Raw genomic sequence first — 14,518 nt, 5'->3', positions numbered from 1 at the left:
ATCTTACATTTTCTCTCAAACCAAAGTTACAAAACTTAGTAGACTCTTTTAATGCTTCCAAATTCTCCTCTCAGATTTTTACTGAAGCGTCAAAAACCTGGTGCCATAATTTTAATGGCTTTCAGTCATACATGGTGCATATTAACCAGCTTTTCAAGGTACTTGCATATAGTATAATGCCTATGTATTGCAGCTTTCTACATGCAAGACATTTGTCAAGAACACTCCTGTAAAATATAATTTAATTCTAAAGTTGACAATATGAAGGGTGTTTTTTGAAATTCTTAATATTTTGTGAATATTTATTTTTATTCATGTGGCTGAGGATTTGTTTAAGAACGGGTTTACCAAAGTCTTTGTCACAAAAGTAGTGTAATATAGAATTTTAAAACCATGTATAATAATATTAATGTTTAGTGCAGCAGCACTATCCACTGGGAATTGCAGGGCAGAGATCTGAAAAATTGAAAAACCGAATATTTATAAAATAATATCACTTAATATTTCTCCCTGTGGATGAGCAATATCTGTTACTAATGAAAACTCATCATCGACTTCCCTCCGTCTGAACAGACAATGGCACGTGCCACCTCCTGCAGCAAGTTCTCCGGGGACTGTACAGTCCAATTCTCAAGTGGCAATCCTTGCTGCAGCCCTCACAGATAAACGTCTGAGTATGCTGAGCTGTTTGTGTTTTTCTTTTCTCTCTTTTCCTTTCATGGTCTGTCACAATCCTCCTCCGCTCTTCTCAACCCAGTTTTGATGGTGGACCTCCACAAGGTGCGGTTTAGGGTGTTGTTCCCAAGACTCAATGTCAGTATGTGCTGCCCTGAGGTCCCTCTTACAGACATCTTTGTATCGTAGATGTGGATGGCCTTTTTGCTGGGTTCCGTTCTCAAGGTGGCCATACAGTAAGTCCTTTGGTATGTGGTCTTGGTCCATGCGGCAGACATGGCCTAGCCATCTCAGCCGATGCTCACTGAGAATTGCGTACATAGTCCGAGATCCTGACCTCCTGAGGACCTCTGAGTTTGTGACCCTGTCCATCCAGGTAATGCCCAGGATCCTTTGTATAGGCATCTCATGTGGAAAGCATTGAGTTTGGCTTCTTGCACCACATAAGTTGTCCAACTCTCGCTTCTGTAAAGAAGAGTGCCAAGGATGCAAGCCTCGTACACCCTGAGCTTTGTTTGTATGGACAGATTTTTGTTTTCCCATACTCTATATTTGAGTTTGGACATTACAGAGGCCACTCTGCCAATTCTGGTGTTTATTTCTATGTCAAGGGACAGGATGTGCGTGTCTGTCCTTCCAAGGTAGGTAAACCTGTTGACTACAACAAGCCTGGAGCCCTTGACTGTTATAAGAGGGGGACATGGAGCATTCTGGGCCATAACCACAGTTTTCTTTATATTGATGGTTAGTGAGAACTCATGGCATGCACTTGAAAAGCAGTTTAGGAGACACTGAAGGCCTTGTCCAGTGGCTAGCCAGAGCTGTGTCATCAGCGAAGAGAAGCTCCCTGAGGAGGACACTGGTTGTCTTGGTTTTTGTATGTAGGCGAGCCAGGTTGAATAGCTTGCCATCTTGACGAGTATGGATGTAGACACCATAAGTAGAGGGCTGGAAGGCATAGCTCAAAAGTAGAGAAAAGAAGATACCAAGACCACTGCGACTGACCAGATCAAAGGCTTTAGTGAGATCAACAAAAGCCAGGAAGAGGGGTTGATTCTGCTCCCTGCACTTTTCCTGCAATTGCCTCACTGAGAAAACCATATCGATGGTAGAACGCCCAACTCTGAAACCACATTGAGTCTCTGGATATACATGATTGGCTAACACCTGCAGTCTGTACAGAACCACGCGGGCAAAAACCTTACCAACAATACTGAGGAGGGAGATGCCATGATAGTTGTCGCAGATGCTCCTATCGCCCTTGTTATTGAAAAGTATTACGATCTTAGCGTCTCTCATGCTCTGAGGTACCGAGCCCTGTTTCCAACACAGGCATAGAAGGTCTTGGAGATGTGAGAGGAGTGCTGGTTTCCCTTGTTTGATTACCTTTGGTGGAATGGCATTGTTTCCTGGAGCTTTTCCATAGGCAAGGGCATCAATAGCATTCTCTAGCTCTAGGCACTGTGTCTAACTCCTCCAGGACTGACAGTGCTGGGATGCTGTTTATGGCCTCCTCGGACACTGTGTTCTCTGTAGAATACAGTTCCAGATAGTGCTCAGCCCATCTGTCTATTGGTTTTTGGGGGTCAGTAATGGTTGTACCACTTTTGATTTCAATGGGGCTGTTTTCTTTATGTTTGGGCCAGTGGCCTGCTTGATGCCTTCATACATTGCTATGACATTTCCGGTTAGAGATGCATGTTCAGTTGAAGAACACAGTTGTAACCAGAAGTTGTTTGCACATTTCCTGGCTACCTCCTGGCATTTTGCCCTGCACGTTCTAAGAGAGCAGGTTTTGCTGGGTCGGAGCTTCCTTCCACCTGATGAGTGCTTCTTTTTTAGACTGGTTTACAAGCTCCATGAGCTGGAGGTTGGCTTCAAACCAGTCTATGTTTTGCCTTTTCTTTCTCCCATAAGCAGTGATTGCTGACTTATGAATGGCAGTGCTAAGTTGCCGCCAGCATGATTCTGCGGCGACACCATCTCCTGCAGAAGGACGGTTTCCAATAAGGGAGATAAACTTGTTTGTGCAAGCTGGGTCTGTCGTACGGGCAGTGTTTATCCTTGGGAGACCCCTTGGCCTTGCGTGATGGAATATCGTCCTTCCTTGGAGCACTATCTTGCTCCTGACAAGTGAGTGATCAGAGTCACAGTCAGTACTATGGTAGCTGCTTGTGTTGTGCGCAGTTTGGAGGCATTTTCTTTTGGTTAAGACTAGGTTGAGTTGATGCCTTTTGTGTGACCTGGGGTGCATCCAAGAAACTCTATGCTTTTCCTTAATTGGGAAGAAGGTATTGGTAATACATAGGTTCCTTGCACAACAAAGTTCTAGGAGTCTTTGGCCGTTCTCTTTGAGTTTGCCTACTCCATGATGGCCGATGCAGGCTGGCTCTGCACTGACCCTGCCATTAAAGTCTCCAAGAAAATATACATCTTCTGTTTGAGGTATTTGACTGATAAGCTTGTCTAGCTCACTATAGAACCAGTCCTTGGTCTCAGTAGAGAAGCTAAGTGTAGGGGCGTAGACAGATACAAGGTTTACTTGACCATTGGTGTAGTTTTGGCGAAGGCATAGCGGCCATTCATTTCCGCCTGTGGGTGGTACTACTGTGGGTAGGAGTGATGTCCTAACTGCAAAACCAACTCCATGTTCCCATCTGTCTTCTTTGTCTTTCCCTTTCCAAAAGAATGTGTACTGGCTCTCTTGCAATGAGCTATTTTCTGCAAGTCTGGTCTCTTGGAGAGCAGCAATATCAACATTAAGTCTTGCAAGTTCAGCCTTGATGACAGCTGTTTTACGTTTGCCATCAATCTGTTGTAGGTCATCGAATAAACCATTAAAGAGGGTCCTAACATTCTATCTTACAATGCGAAGTGCTGGAGACTTCTTTGATTTTTTTTGCTTGTGTCAGGTGTGCTTTTTAACAGTCCACTTTTCAAGTGCAGGTGGTGCACTGTAAGCTCCTTACACCCCAAGAAGCAGCAGGCCATTGCGGAACGACACCTAATTGGCTGGGGGTTGCCCAACTTAAGGCGGGCGGTAGTTGATCAGTGGCGTACGAAGACTCCTCTCACCAACGGAGTCAGGCCGGGGTGTCCGTCTCTACGCCAATTGAGATCAGACTTATAACCCGTTTCTGCTGAGTCCCGTGTTGTGATTTTGGTACTGTACTTCTTAAAGATGGAGTGACCTCTCCATGGTGGCGCGAGAGCCTGGGAGAGTTTAAGGAGGTCCTGGGCTGCACAAGTGACAGGCCCCCCCCCCTCGACCGCACCCTTGTGGTTCAGAGGAAAGCATGGCTGTACATCTGGCACCGGCTTGGTTGCAGGAGTTGCCGGAGAGACTAGCTAACAGCCATGCCTAACCGCCTAGGGGGAGGTCAGGGTTTCCTGTCAGGGTTGTTTCCCTTAGCCTTGCACTATCCCTAGCACCCACAAGGCAGTAAGACTATTTCACCCATAGTTGGGGGTTTGAAATCAGGGTTTACCTTCCCCTAGATGGACAGCCTTTCAGTGCTAATGAGCTCCATCTACCCGGGTTTGAAATCAGGGCTGTCCTTCCCCTAGACAGACTGCCATCCAAGGCTGATGAGCTCCGTCTACCCATGCTATTTACCCATAGCTGAGGGTCTGGTTCATGGGCATCAGGGCGTGTCCACATGCCGGTGGGCCATGCATGCCACATGTCTGGGGGCCAGACCTCCTCCAAGCTCCCTGCAGTTTAGCCTGGGGCCTTATGGTGCCCAGTTACCATCTGTAGCCATGAGGAGGCACTGCATAGGACTTGCTGTGGAGAGGCTATGTACTGGCAGGAGAGATTTACACACTCAGCTCTCTTTTCGCAGTGTTGCAAGCAGCTCCACTAGCCAGCGGTGAGGGCTGAAAGTGAGAGGTGGCAAGCACACTAACGCTATGCCTACACACTAGTCACATCACACAGCCATTTACAGATGATGAAAATTCATGATTAATATCACTTTGAGCAGATGGAATCAGTTAATCAGTGAAATCACCTGGTGGAGTCAGTGGCTGCAAAGAAAACCAGCACCCTCTTGGCCCTTCTGGAACAAGTTGCCCACCCCTGTTGTAAACATTTACTGACATGTCTCAGCACAGTACTCTGCCCCCCCTGCTCAAACCCTCTGGGGTACACCAATGCCTGGGCATGTGTTGGTCACTTTGACATACTTTCAGAAATTGCCCTTTTAAAGGTACTTGCATACAGTATAATGCCCATATGTTGCATATCAAAATGTTCAGAACAGTCTCTGCTTTCTGAAAGTTAGATTTTTGTCTTGAACACTGTCAGTTTAATTTGACTAGTTTGGGAGTCTCATATTCTGGTGCGACTTAAACACCAAAAATTCACAAGTTTGTTATTTAATAAAAGTAATTATAATGACTATTTGTATAGAGCTTTCCCAGGGGATGGTGGCCAACCGGTTAGGGTTTGATTTCAGTGTGGAAGGTTCTCGGTTCAAACCTCACCCCTGCCACATTTCTCCATGTAATGTGGAGTTGCGCCAGGAAGGGCATCTGGTGTTAAATGTGTGCCAAATCAATATGCAGAGCCACCTTTGATTTGCTGTGGTGACTCAGAATGAAAAACACAGGAGGAGCTGAAGGGACTCAAACCCTCTGGGGTACACCAATGCCTGGGCATGTGTTGGTCACTTTGACATACTTTCAGAAATTGCCCTTTTAAAGGTACTTGCATACAGTATAATGTCCATGTGTTGCACATCAAAATGTTCAGAACAGTCTCTGCTTTCTGAAAGTTAGATTTTTGTCTTGAACACTGTCAACAGTTTAATTTGAGTAGTTTTGGAGTCTCATACTCTGGTGTGACTTAAACACCAAAAATTCACAAGTTTGTTATTTAATAAAAGTAATTATAATGACTATTTGTATAGAGCTTTACCAGGGGATGGTGGCCAACTGGTTAGGGTTTGATTTCAGTGTGGAAGGTTCTCGGTTCAAACCTCACCCCTGCCACATTTCTCCATGTGGAGTTGTGCCAGGAAGGGCATCTGGTGTAAAATGTGTGCCAAATCAATATGCAGAGCCACCTTCGATTTGCTGTGGTGACTCAGAATGAAAAACACGGGAGGAGCTGAAGGGACTTACTTTATTTATATGGACTTTTCCCAAAAGTCAAAACACTAAGGGGAGGTGATGGTCTAGTGGTTAAAGCGTTGGGCTTGAGAACAGAAGATCCTCAGTTCAAAGCCCAGCCTGACTGTCAAATCACGAAGGACCCTTGGGCAAGGTCCTTAATCCCAGTGTGTAATGGGCTCCTTGTATGGCATCATCCTCACCTCAGGGTGAATGTGAGGCATTATTTGTAAAGTGCTTTGAGCGTCTGATGCAGATGGAAAAGCACTATATAAACGTAGTCCATTTACCATTTACTAAACAAAATAAACTGCAATAATAAAACAATAAATGCCAGTAATAAAAAATACACCACAACAATGCACAAAAATCCCAAATTAAAGCACTCGTAACATAGAAAAAGGTGTGACTTGTGCTACGGTGTGATCATATGCCCCCCCAAGAGGCGTATTTTTTTTTTTTTTTTGACAAGTGCAACTAATACTCCAAAACATACAATAGTTTTTGCCTGTTAGGATCAGTTTGACTCTGGATCTAACTGGTCACGTGATAGAATCAGCAAATTAAACTTAACACAGATGTGGAAGGAAAAATATTCACCCATCTAGTGACCTCATCTGTTTTTATTTTTGAAATGAAAAGTGATATGAAAAATTATGAAGCTGCTTTGCTCGAAATTTTCATGCCCACCCTGGAACTAAGATCTTATATTATATTTATGCTTGCATATATTCACACTCTGTTGTTTGACAGACGCACTGTACGTCAGCGCACTAAACAGCCCTTTTCATCTTGACTTCAGCGTCACTTCTGCAGCTGTCTGTTGGTTCAAACCAAGTGGCTTTGGTGCCGTAAAACTACTCTGGCTGTTGTTTGTCTGGACCCTAAATGGGTGTTTGATATTGGCATCTGTGCAGAATCTGGCCGCTGCATGGCTCTCAGAGGGATTTACTCTTCACAGAAAGGAAAAGCAACAAATGGAGAGCTGAACATGTTGGAGGTGTGAAGGGTCCAAAGGGCTGGACTGGGAGCAAAAAAATGGCCCTGGCATTTTTGTCCATGGGGGCCCACCATGACTATTTATACATTATTATTATTATTATGATTATTATGATTATTAGATTAAATATCTTTCTGAGGTGGTCTCCAATAATGTTAATAATCCACGTGTTGTTTTTAAAACTATTGAGACAGTGCTTAACCCCCCTCAGCCCACAGGGTTAGAATCAACACCTGCCACATGTAATGCATTTTTGCACTTTTTTACTGAGAAAGTGGAAAGAATTAGAGCCAATATTCAGACTTCTTCATGTAGCCCTTTTCCTGACATGCCATGCTCATCTGTTATTTGTCATTTTGAGCCAGTGTCTCTTCCATGTCTGTCTAAAGTTGTCTGTGAACTTAAGCCTGTTTCGAGTCCACTTGACCCTGTTCCTCCTCGACTGTTCAAAGAAGTCTGGACAACTATTGGCCCTAATGTCCTTGACATTATAAATAGCAGTCTGGTGTTGTTCCTCTGTCTGCAATTTTAGGCCAATTTCCAAACTGCCTTTTTTGGCTAGAAATGTGTTCTTATGCAGCTGCAGTTTTTCCTAGAAGCACATGGCATTTTTGATATTTTTCAGTCAGGTTATAAAGCCCTTCATAGTACAGAGTCTGCACTGTTAAAGGTTTTTAATGATTTGTTTTTAGTGACTGATTCTGGTGATTCTGCCATTTTAGTCCTTTTAGACTTGTCAGCTGCGTTTGACACAGTCGACCACACAACTCTTTTAAATCATTTGGAAAACTGTGTGGGGGTTAGGGGGACCGCCTTGGAGTGGTTCAGGTCTTATCTCAGTGGGAGGAGCTGCTCTGTCAAATTGGCGGATTTCACCTCTTCCTCTACGTCTCTAAATTATGGAGTACCACAAGGGTCAATCTTAGCGCCTGTTCTTTTTGCCCTCTACCTCCTCCCACTGAGTCAAATCTTTAAAAATCATGGCTTACAGCTGCCAGATTTACCTGCCACTCAAAAAACTTGCTTCTGCCCCTTTGGCGCCTCTTTTGAATTGTTTGAGTGACGTCAAGGCTTGCTTGGCCCACAACTTTTTAAGTCTAAATGAGGATAAAACAGAGGTCATTTTATTTGGCAATATTGACCCCCTCTTGGACTTGGGCCCTCATAAACAGCATGTGAAACAGTCTGTCACCAACCTCAGATTTTAAATTTGACAAGCAGGTAAACACCGTTGTCAAATCTGGATTTTATCATTTGCGTCTTTTATCTAAAGTTAAACCTTTTTTATCTTTTAATGTTTTCGAACAATTCATGCACGCTTTTGTCTCCTCTCGTTTAGACTACTATAATGCACTTTTTATCGGCATCAGCCAAAATGCACTTTCTCGCTTACAGTTGGTCCAAAATTCTGCTGCACATCTTTTAACTGGTAGCAGAAAGTGAGAGCACATCACTTCAGTTTTGATGTCTCTGCACTGGCTTTCAGTTCGTTTTAGAGTTGATTTTAAGATTTTATTGTTTGTTTTTAAAGCTTTGAATGGACTGGCCCCGATGTACATTTCAGACCTCATCCAAATTTATCAGCCTCCCCGTGCTTTGCGGTCCGAGGGCCAGCTCCAGCTTGTGGTGCCTGAGACGTTAAACCAGGGGAGACAGGGCTTTTTCTGTGGTGGGCCCTCAGCTGTGGAATGATTTGCCCCTTAACATCCGAACAGCCCCCACTGTAGTGTGTTTTAAGTCTCGTCTAAAGACCCATTTTTATGCTTTGGTTCTTAACACCGCGTGGGTGTGTGGTCCACTGTGTGTGTGTGTGTTTTTTTTTTTTTTTTGTACAGCACTTTAGAAACTATGTTTGTGAAAAGTGCTATATACACTATCAGCTACTAACAAACCAGTTCTGAGTTTAAGCACCACCGATGCTTCTGAGTAGAATCAAAGGTGATCACAACCCCATCACAATGAGTTAGAGGTCCTGTCTTTGTGCGCCCTGCCCACTGCTGTAACGAAGAGTTATTTACATTCACAGCATACAGTTCACCAGACTGGGGGGAGGTGATGGTCTAGTGGTTAAGGTGTTGGGCTTGGGTCCAGAAGATCATGGGTTCAAATCCCCGCCTGACTGGAAAATCACTAAGGGCCCTTGGGCAAGGCCTTTAATCCCCTATTGCTCCCGGTGTGTAGTGAGCGCATTGTATGGCAGCACCCTGACATCGGGGTGAATGTGAGGCATTATTGTAAAGCGCTTTGAGCGTCTGATACAGATGGAAAAGCGCTATATAAAATGCAGTCCATTTACCATTTACTGGGCAAAGGCAAAAGGCATAAACAGAAAAGCAGGTTTGACTAATAGTTTGATTTAAAAACGGTTTATTAATGTTAACGTTAACTGTCATTTTTACAAAGTGAAAATATCACAAATATCTTTTAGTTTTAAAGTAATGCACTCATTCTGAAAGTTTGACCATTAAAACTCACAGATGCCAAAAGGCATTATGGGAAAAAAACAAAACAAACAAAAAAAACCACAGAAGTTACTGTAATGTCTGTTGGTTTTCACAATTAAGTCTGTAGTTGTAAATATACATTTTTGTGTCATTTCTGAGAAAGAGAGGGAGAGAGAGAGGCAGGAATGTTAATTTCATGAGTGCTATTTCTCTGGTTACCTGTGAATGAGAAATCATCCATTTCAGCAAAGCAATGTCTCACTAATATTACATGATAATAATAAACTGTAACACCTGCAAGCTAAAATAACATTGTAAGTTGGACACAAAGTTTACTCATAGCATTATCTGAAAACAGAGGTTATAAAGGCAATTCTGTCTCACACACACACACACACACACACACACACACACACACACACACACACTAGGGTGACCACCTTCAGACCAGCATGGACAAGACTGTGCACAAAACACTATTCTCAAGGTCTCCGCCACGTCACTTCCGGTGAAGTGGCCAATCTGGAGCCAAGAATTTGTACTTCCGTCACTGGCCACTCAGTCAAAACACGCTCACGCTGTATGCTGTTCTAATGAAATCAGCTGCTTGGTGTTGTCTACAGCTTGCTTCTATCCACCATCTGATAGCTGTTATTGCCTGGAACAATGAGATTTATCCACCAAGCTGACCTGAAATGAACCATCGTACATAAACTGACCCCATAAGCGTGACCCCTTTGAAAAGTTACCAAATTACATGTATATGTGTCAAGTTCGGTGATGTTATCACAGGCTACGTTTACATGCCGTTAATATTTGGGTTATGGTCAATATTCCGGTTTCTGAATCATTAGGAATAACTTGTTTACATGCTTATGCAGACAGACTTACTCCTGTATACATGGTCATTGGTATCATTTGGAATATCCCCATCTAAACAGCGACGCACGTCTTCCACCGGTGCTTTATTTGGTCTGGCGTTCGTGCAAATCCTGCTTCGTGTAAAACCCCTCACTACATGTTTTGCTTTTTGTAGTTTGGAAGGTCCTGCGACTTAAAATCCAGTGTGACTTGTCTACCAAAAATCACACATTGTTATGAATAATATAATCCGGAATAGCTCCGCTGGTAGAGCAAGCCGTCTTATGACCGAAGGGTTGTCAGTTTGAATCCAGCTCCCAACCAGTCAAAAAAAAAAAAAAAAAAATCTCCATATTGCCGTTGTGCAAGACACTTAGCCCCCCTTGCCTGTGTATGAATGAGGTGGTGGTCGGACGGGCCACAGGCACAGAATGGCAGCCACACTTCTGTCAGTTTGTCCCATGCAGGGCAGTAGCTTACCACCACCAATGTGTGAATCTGCGAGTGAATAAATAATGCAACATGTAAAAATCGCTTTGGGTGTCTTGAAAGGTGCTCTATAAATCCAAGTCGTCATTATTATTATTATTATTATTATTATTATTATTATTATTATTATTATTATTATTATTAATTATTATTTTCTCACCCTGTCCTCTGTATGTTCCTCTGTCACACCAACCACCTGCATGTCCTCCCTCAGCACATCCATAAACCTGCTCTTTTTCCTCCCTCTTCTCCTCCTGTCTGGTGGCTCCATCCTTAGCATCCTTCTCCCTATATACCCTGGATCTCTGTCCACACATGTCCAAACCATCTCAGTCTCACCTATCTGGCTTTGTTTAGTGCTTTGATCATGGGAAAGTCTCATAAGTAAATTCTAATAATAAATGAAAAAAATATGACAATAATAAAATGTGCATGACAATGTTGCAAAGAAATCCTAAATAAAATGTCTGATAATCCAGAATAAAGGGGCGGCTGGTACTCTAGCGTGTTTTATATATTGAAAAATCAGATTTGTGTTATGTGTCGACGCGGGTTGAGGAGCGGACCTGCGTCAGACAGGACCCAGCGCTAAAAATAACCAGAAAGCGGTTCCAAACAGAAACTATTTATTATTCACCTGTGCTTAAAAGTGTAAAAACATAAAAACAACGTCCCTCTGGTGGAGTGATTCGTGGCTCGCTCTCCAGCGCCCGCAAGGATTAAAGCCGGCGCTCCTGGACTTCCTACCACCGCCAAACACCCCCCAGGTGGACACGACAAACTGATTCTCTGTGAAGCAAAGAGAAGGTGAGGTAAGTCAACAGATACAACTATATCTTCCAATAAACACACGCTATCAGCAACACACTCAGGTCAGTGTCCTTTTTTTGACTTTATGCAAATGAGCAGCTTCTCACAACAAGTGGAGGATCACTTATCCTTCACGCCACAGCAGTGAGAAGCAAACTGCACAATTCTCTTCACAATTCCAGTATACTGTGTAACAAAACACCAAGTTACTATAAACAATTACTTAAACACTTAATTACCTTTAGTGTGTGCTGACAGCATGTGTCCTCACCCCTCCCTGCTTCACGGGCTCGATGAGTCAAAACCCAGGCGCGGTCCTCAGCGTCTCACAAACGAACGTCACAAGGTCGAGTTCCCGGCAGTTCTGCTCAAATCACACATGACTTAAATGCAGAACGCCATCCAATTATCTGCTTCAGCTGCAAGTCGTCCAGGTTGCACGTGAGCACCAATCACAGGTGCTTTCCATGATGTTGATGAGGGTGAAGACTCTTCAGCCAGCACCTTCTTCACAGACAAATCAGCCCTCATGCCACCTGGAGAGCAAAGAAAAGAAAAGAACACCAAACATCCAGCCACGCCCCCCCAACACACAACAATTTGTTGTTAACAAAAATACTACTAATAATAATCTTCATTATCACAATTTTAATGATTATTTATATAGGAATTTCCCAGATATAAAAACAATGAACAAAATGAACTCTAATAATAAAATAATAAATTCCAAGAATAAAGAGGAAACAATGCCAAAAATCCCAAATTAAAGAGCTGATAATAAAGAAAAAAAGGTGTGACAAAAAGGTACGTTTTCCTCTTGGCATTTTTAAACAGGTGAGACTTATCCTCTGTAAAATACGGGACTTCACAGCAAACACATAACTGGAGCCTTAAACACTATACATGAGTATCAGTTTTAGGCTTTGGGAAAGTTGAGGCATGGCATCATGAGGACAGATCAATTACATTCTGGTCAGTGGATGTAAAATAGAAGTAACCATCCAGCAGGTGGCAGACATGTTTATAGGTGCTGGATTGATTGTTGTGGGCTGGGGTGTTTGGCTGGCTTGGTTTTTGTTTTCTGTTTCTCCCACCAGGTGGTATGCATTCAGGACTGAGTGGCTGAGCATTAGGACCTCACCCTGAACACCTGAGGCTTGTTTTCACATGCAGGTCATCAGGACTCACAGCTGTGGTGTATTTTGTCTTAATCAGAGATTGCTGCATTTAAACCTTGAATGCACAGTGTGTGATTGCCAGAGACTCGACCTTGTGAGCAGATGTGTGAGATCGACGTCAGGAGAACAATCTCACCATCACGGATGCAGAGACCGCTCCAGGTTTGACGCCACGGTCTGTGAAGGAGGATTGGGTGAGGTCTCACGCTCTTCAGCACACTTCCTGAGGTAATTTGGTTTTGGTGACTTTTATGAAGTAATGACAGTGGATTTGGTGTCCCTCACACCTTGTTGTATCGAGCTGTCACGTTATGCTAATTGTCTAATCAGCTTCTGCTGCAGTGGAGATTTGAACTGAGTTGTTCCGTGCCTGCAGGGTAAGAAGCTGATGTATAGATTTAAGCCAGGAAGTGTTTGCTGATTGCGTGCACCTTTGAGTTGTGTCTCTCTGTGTGGAGTTGGACTCACCTCATGTTTTCTTTCTTCACAGACTTGGTTTGTCGCGGCCACCTGGGGGGTGTCGGCGGGGTCCCTGGGTCCGAACTGCTGTGGCTCCGGACCGTTTGCGCTGTTGAGAGCGCGCCGTGTTTCCACCTCACCAGACCGCGGACTTTTTAGTTCTTTAGCACGTCACTCACTGTTATGTTTATTAAATTCTGTTATCTTTTGAACCATGCTCTGCTTATTTTATGCTGGGTCCTTTCAAACGCTGGGTCGGTGCTCCGACCGCGTCCGAAACATAACATTGATGATGGATCAGGAGCAATTGTGGTTGCCAGTGAGTCCATCTGGCCGCTCTACCATACAGGCCGGTTTGGTGGATTGCTGCAGAGATGGTTGTCTTTCTAGAAGATTCTCCTCTGTCCACAGAGGAATGCTGGAGCTCTGACAGAGTGACAATCGGGTTCTTTGTCACCTCCATGACTAAGGTCCTTCTCCCCGATCGCTCGGTTTAGACAGCAGCCAGGTCTAGGAAGAGTCCTGGTGGATTCGAACTTGTTCCATTTACAGATGATGGAGGCCACTGTGCTCATTGGGGCCTTCATCGCAGCAGAAATGTTTCTGTACTCTACCCCAGATTTGTGCTTTGACACAATCCTCTCTCAGAGGTCTACATACAATTCCTTTCACTTCATGTTTGGTTTGTGCTCTGACATGCACTGTGGGAACTTATATGTAGACAGGTGTTTGCCTTTCCAAATCATGTCCAATCAACTGAAATTACCTCAGGTGGACTCTAAGCTGTAGAAACATCTCATCTTATGTACATGAGATTTCTTCAATTTTTATTTTTAATCCATTTTGGAATAACCTCAAAATTTTTTTGTCACATTATCATTACGGGGTACTGTGTGAAGAATTTTGAGGACGCAAATGATTTTCATTCATTTTGGAATAATGCTGTAACATAAATGTTTAAACAGTGAAACACTGTGAATACTTGTCAGATGCACTGTATTTAGTTTGCTGCCAGATAGAAGTAAAGCCTATGCAACAATAAACCAAAAACTTCACATTTAAGAAGCTGAAATCAACAAATTTGGATATTTTGATATAAAGACTCAACAATTTCAAAATGGTCAATAGTTAATTATCAAATTTAATTGTTGATTAATCATTGCACCTGGAGTAGGCAGTTTTCAAACTAAGTAACTGCAAGGAGGAGACAAGTGAGAGAAGCCACAAAAAGTGAATGAAACTTTGAATAAGTTCTAGGCTGCTCTGTGTGTGATTGAACTGTGCATAGTGCAAACTTTCTACTACATACAGCCTCGTACAGCCTCATGGTGGAGTGGAACAAAGAAGGAATTTCTTCAAAAGAAGACTTAGAGTTTCAGTCTGCCCGTGGACAGATGGGAGACTTGAACCTAGATGTGATGTGTTTTCTTGTATGAAATTCCTTCTCTGTTCCACTCGACTGTGAAGCTGTGGCTTGTTTGGCACAA

Source organism: Thalassophryne amazonica, chromosome 13 (genome assembly GCF_902500255.1).
Source record: "Thalassophryne amazonica chromosome 13, fThaAma1.1, whole genome shotgun sequence".
NCBI lineage: Eukaryota > Metazoa > Chordata > Actinopteri > Batrachoidiformes > Batrachoididae > Thalassophryne > Thalassophryne amazonica.
Note: the sequence above shows the minus strand (reverse complement) of the source record.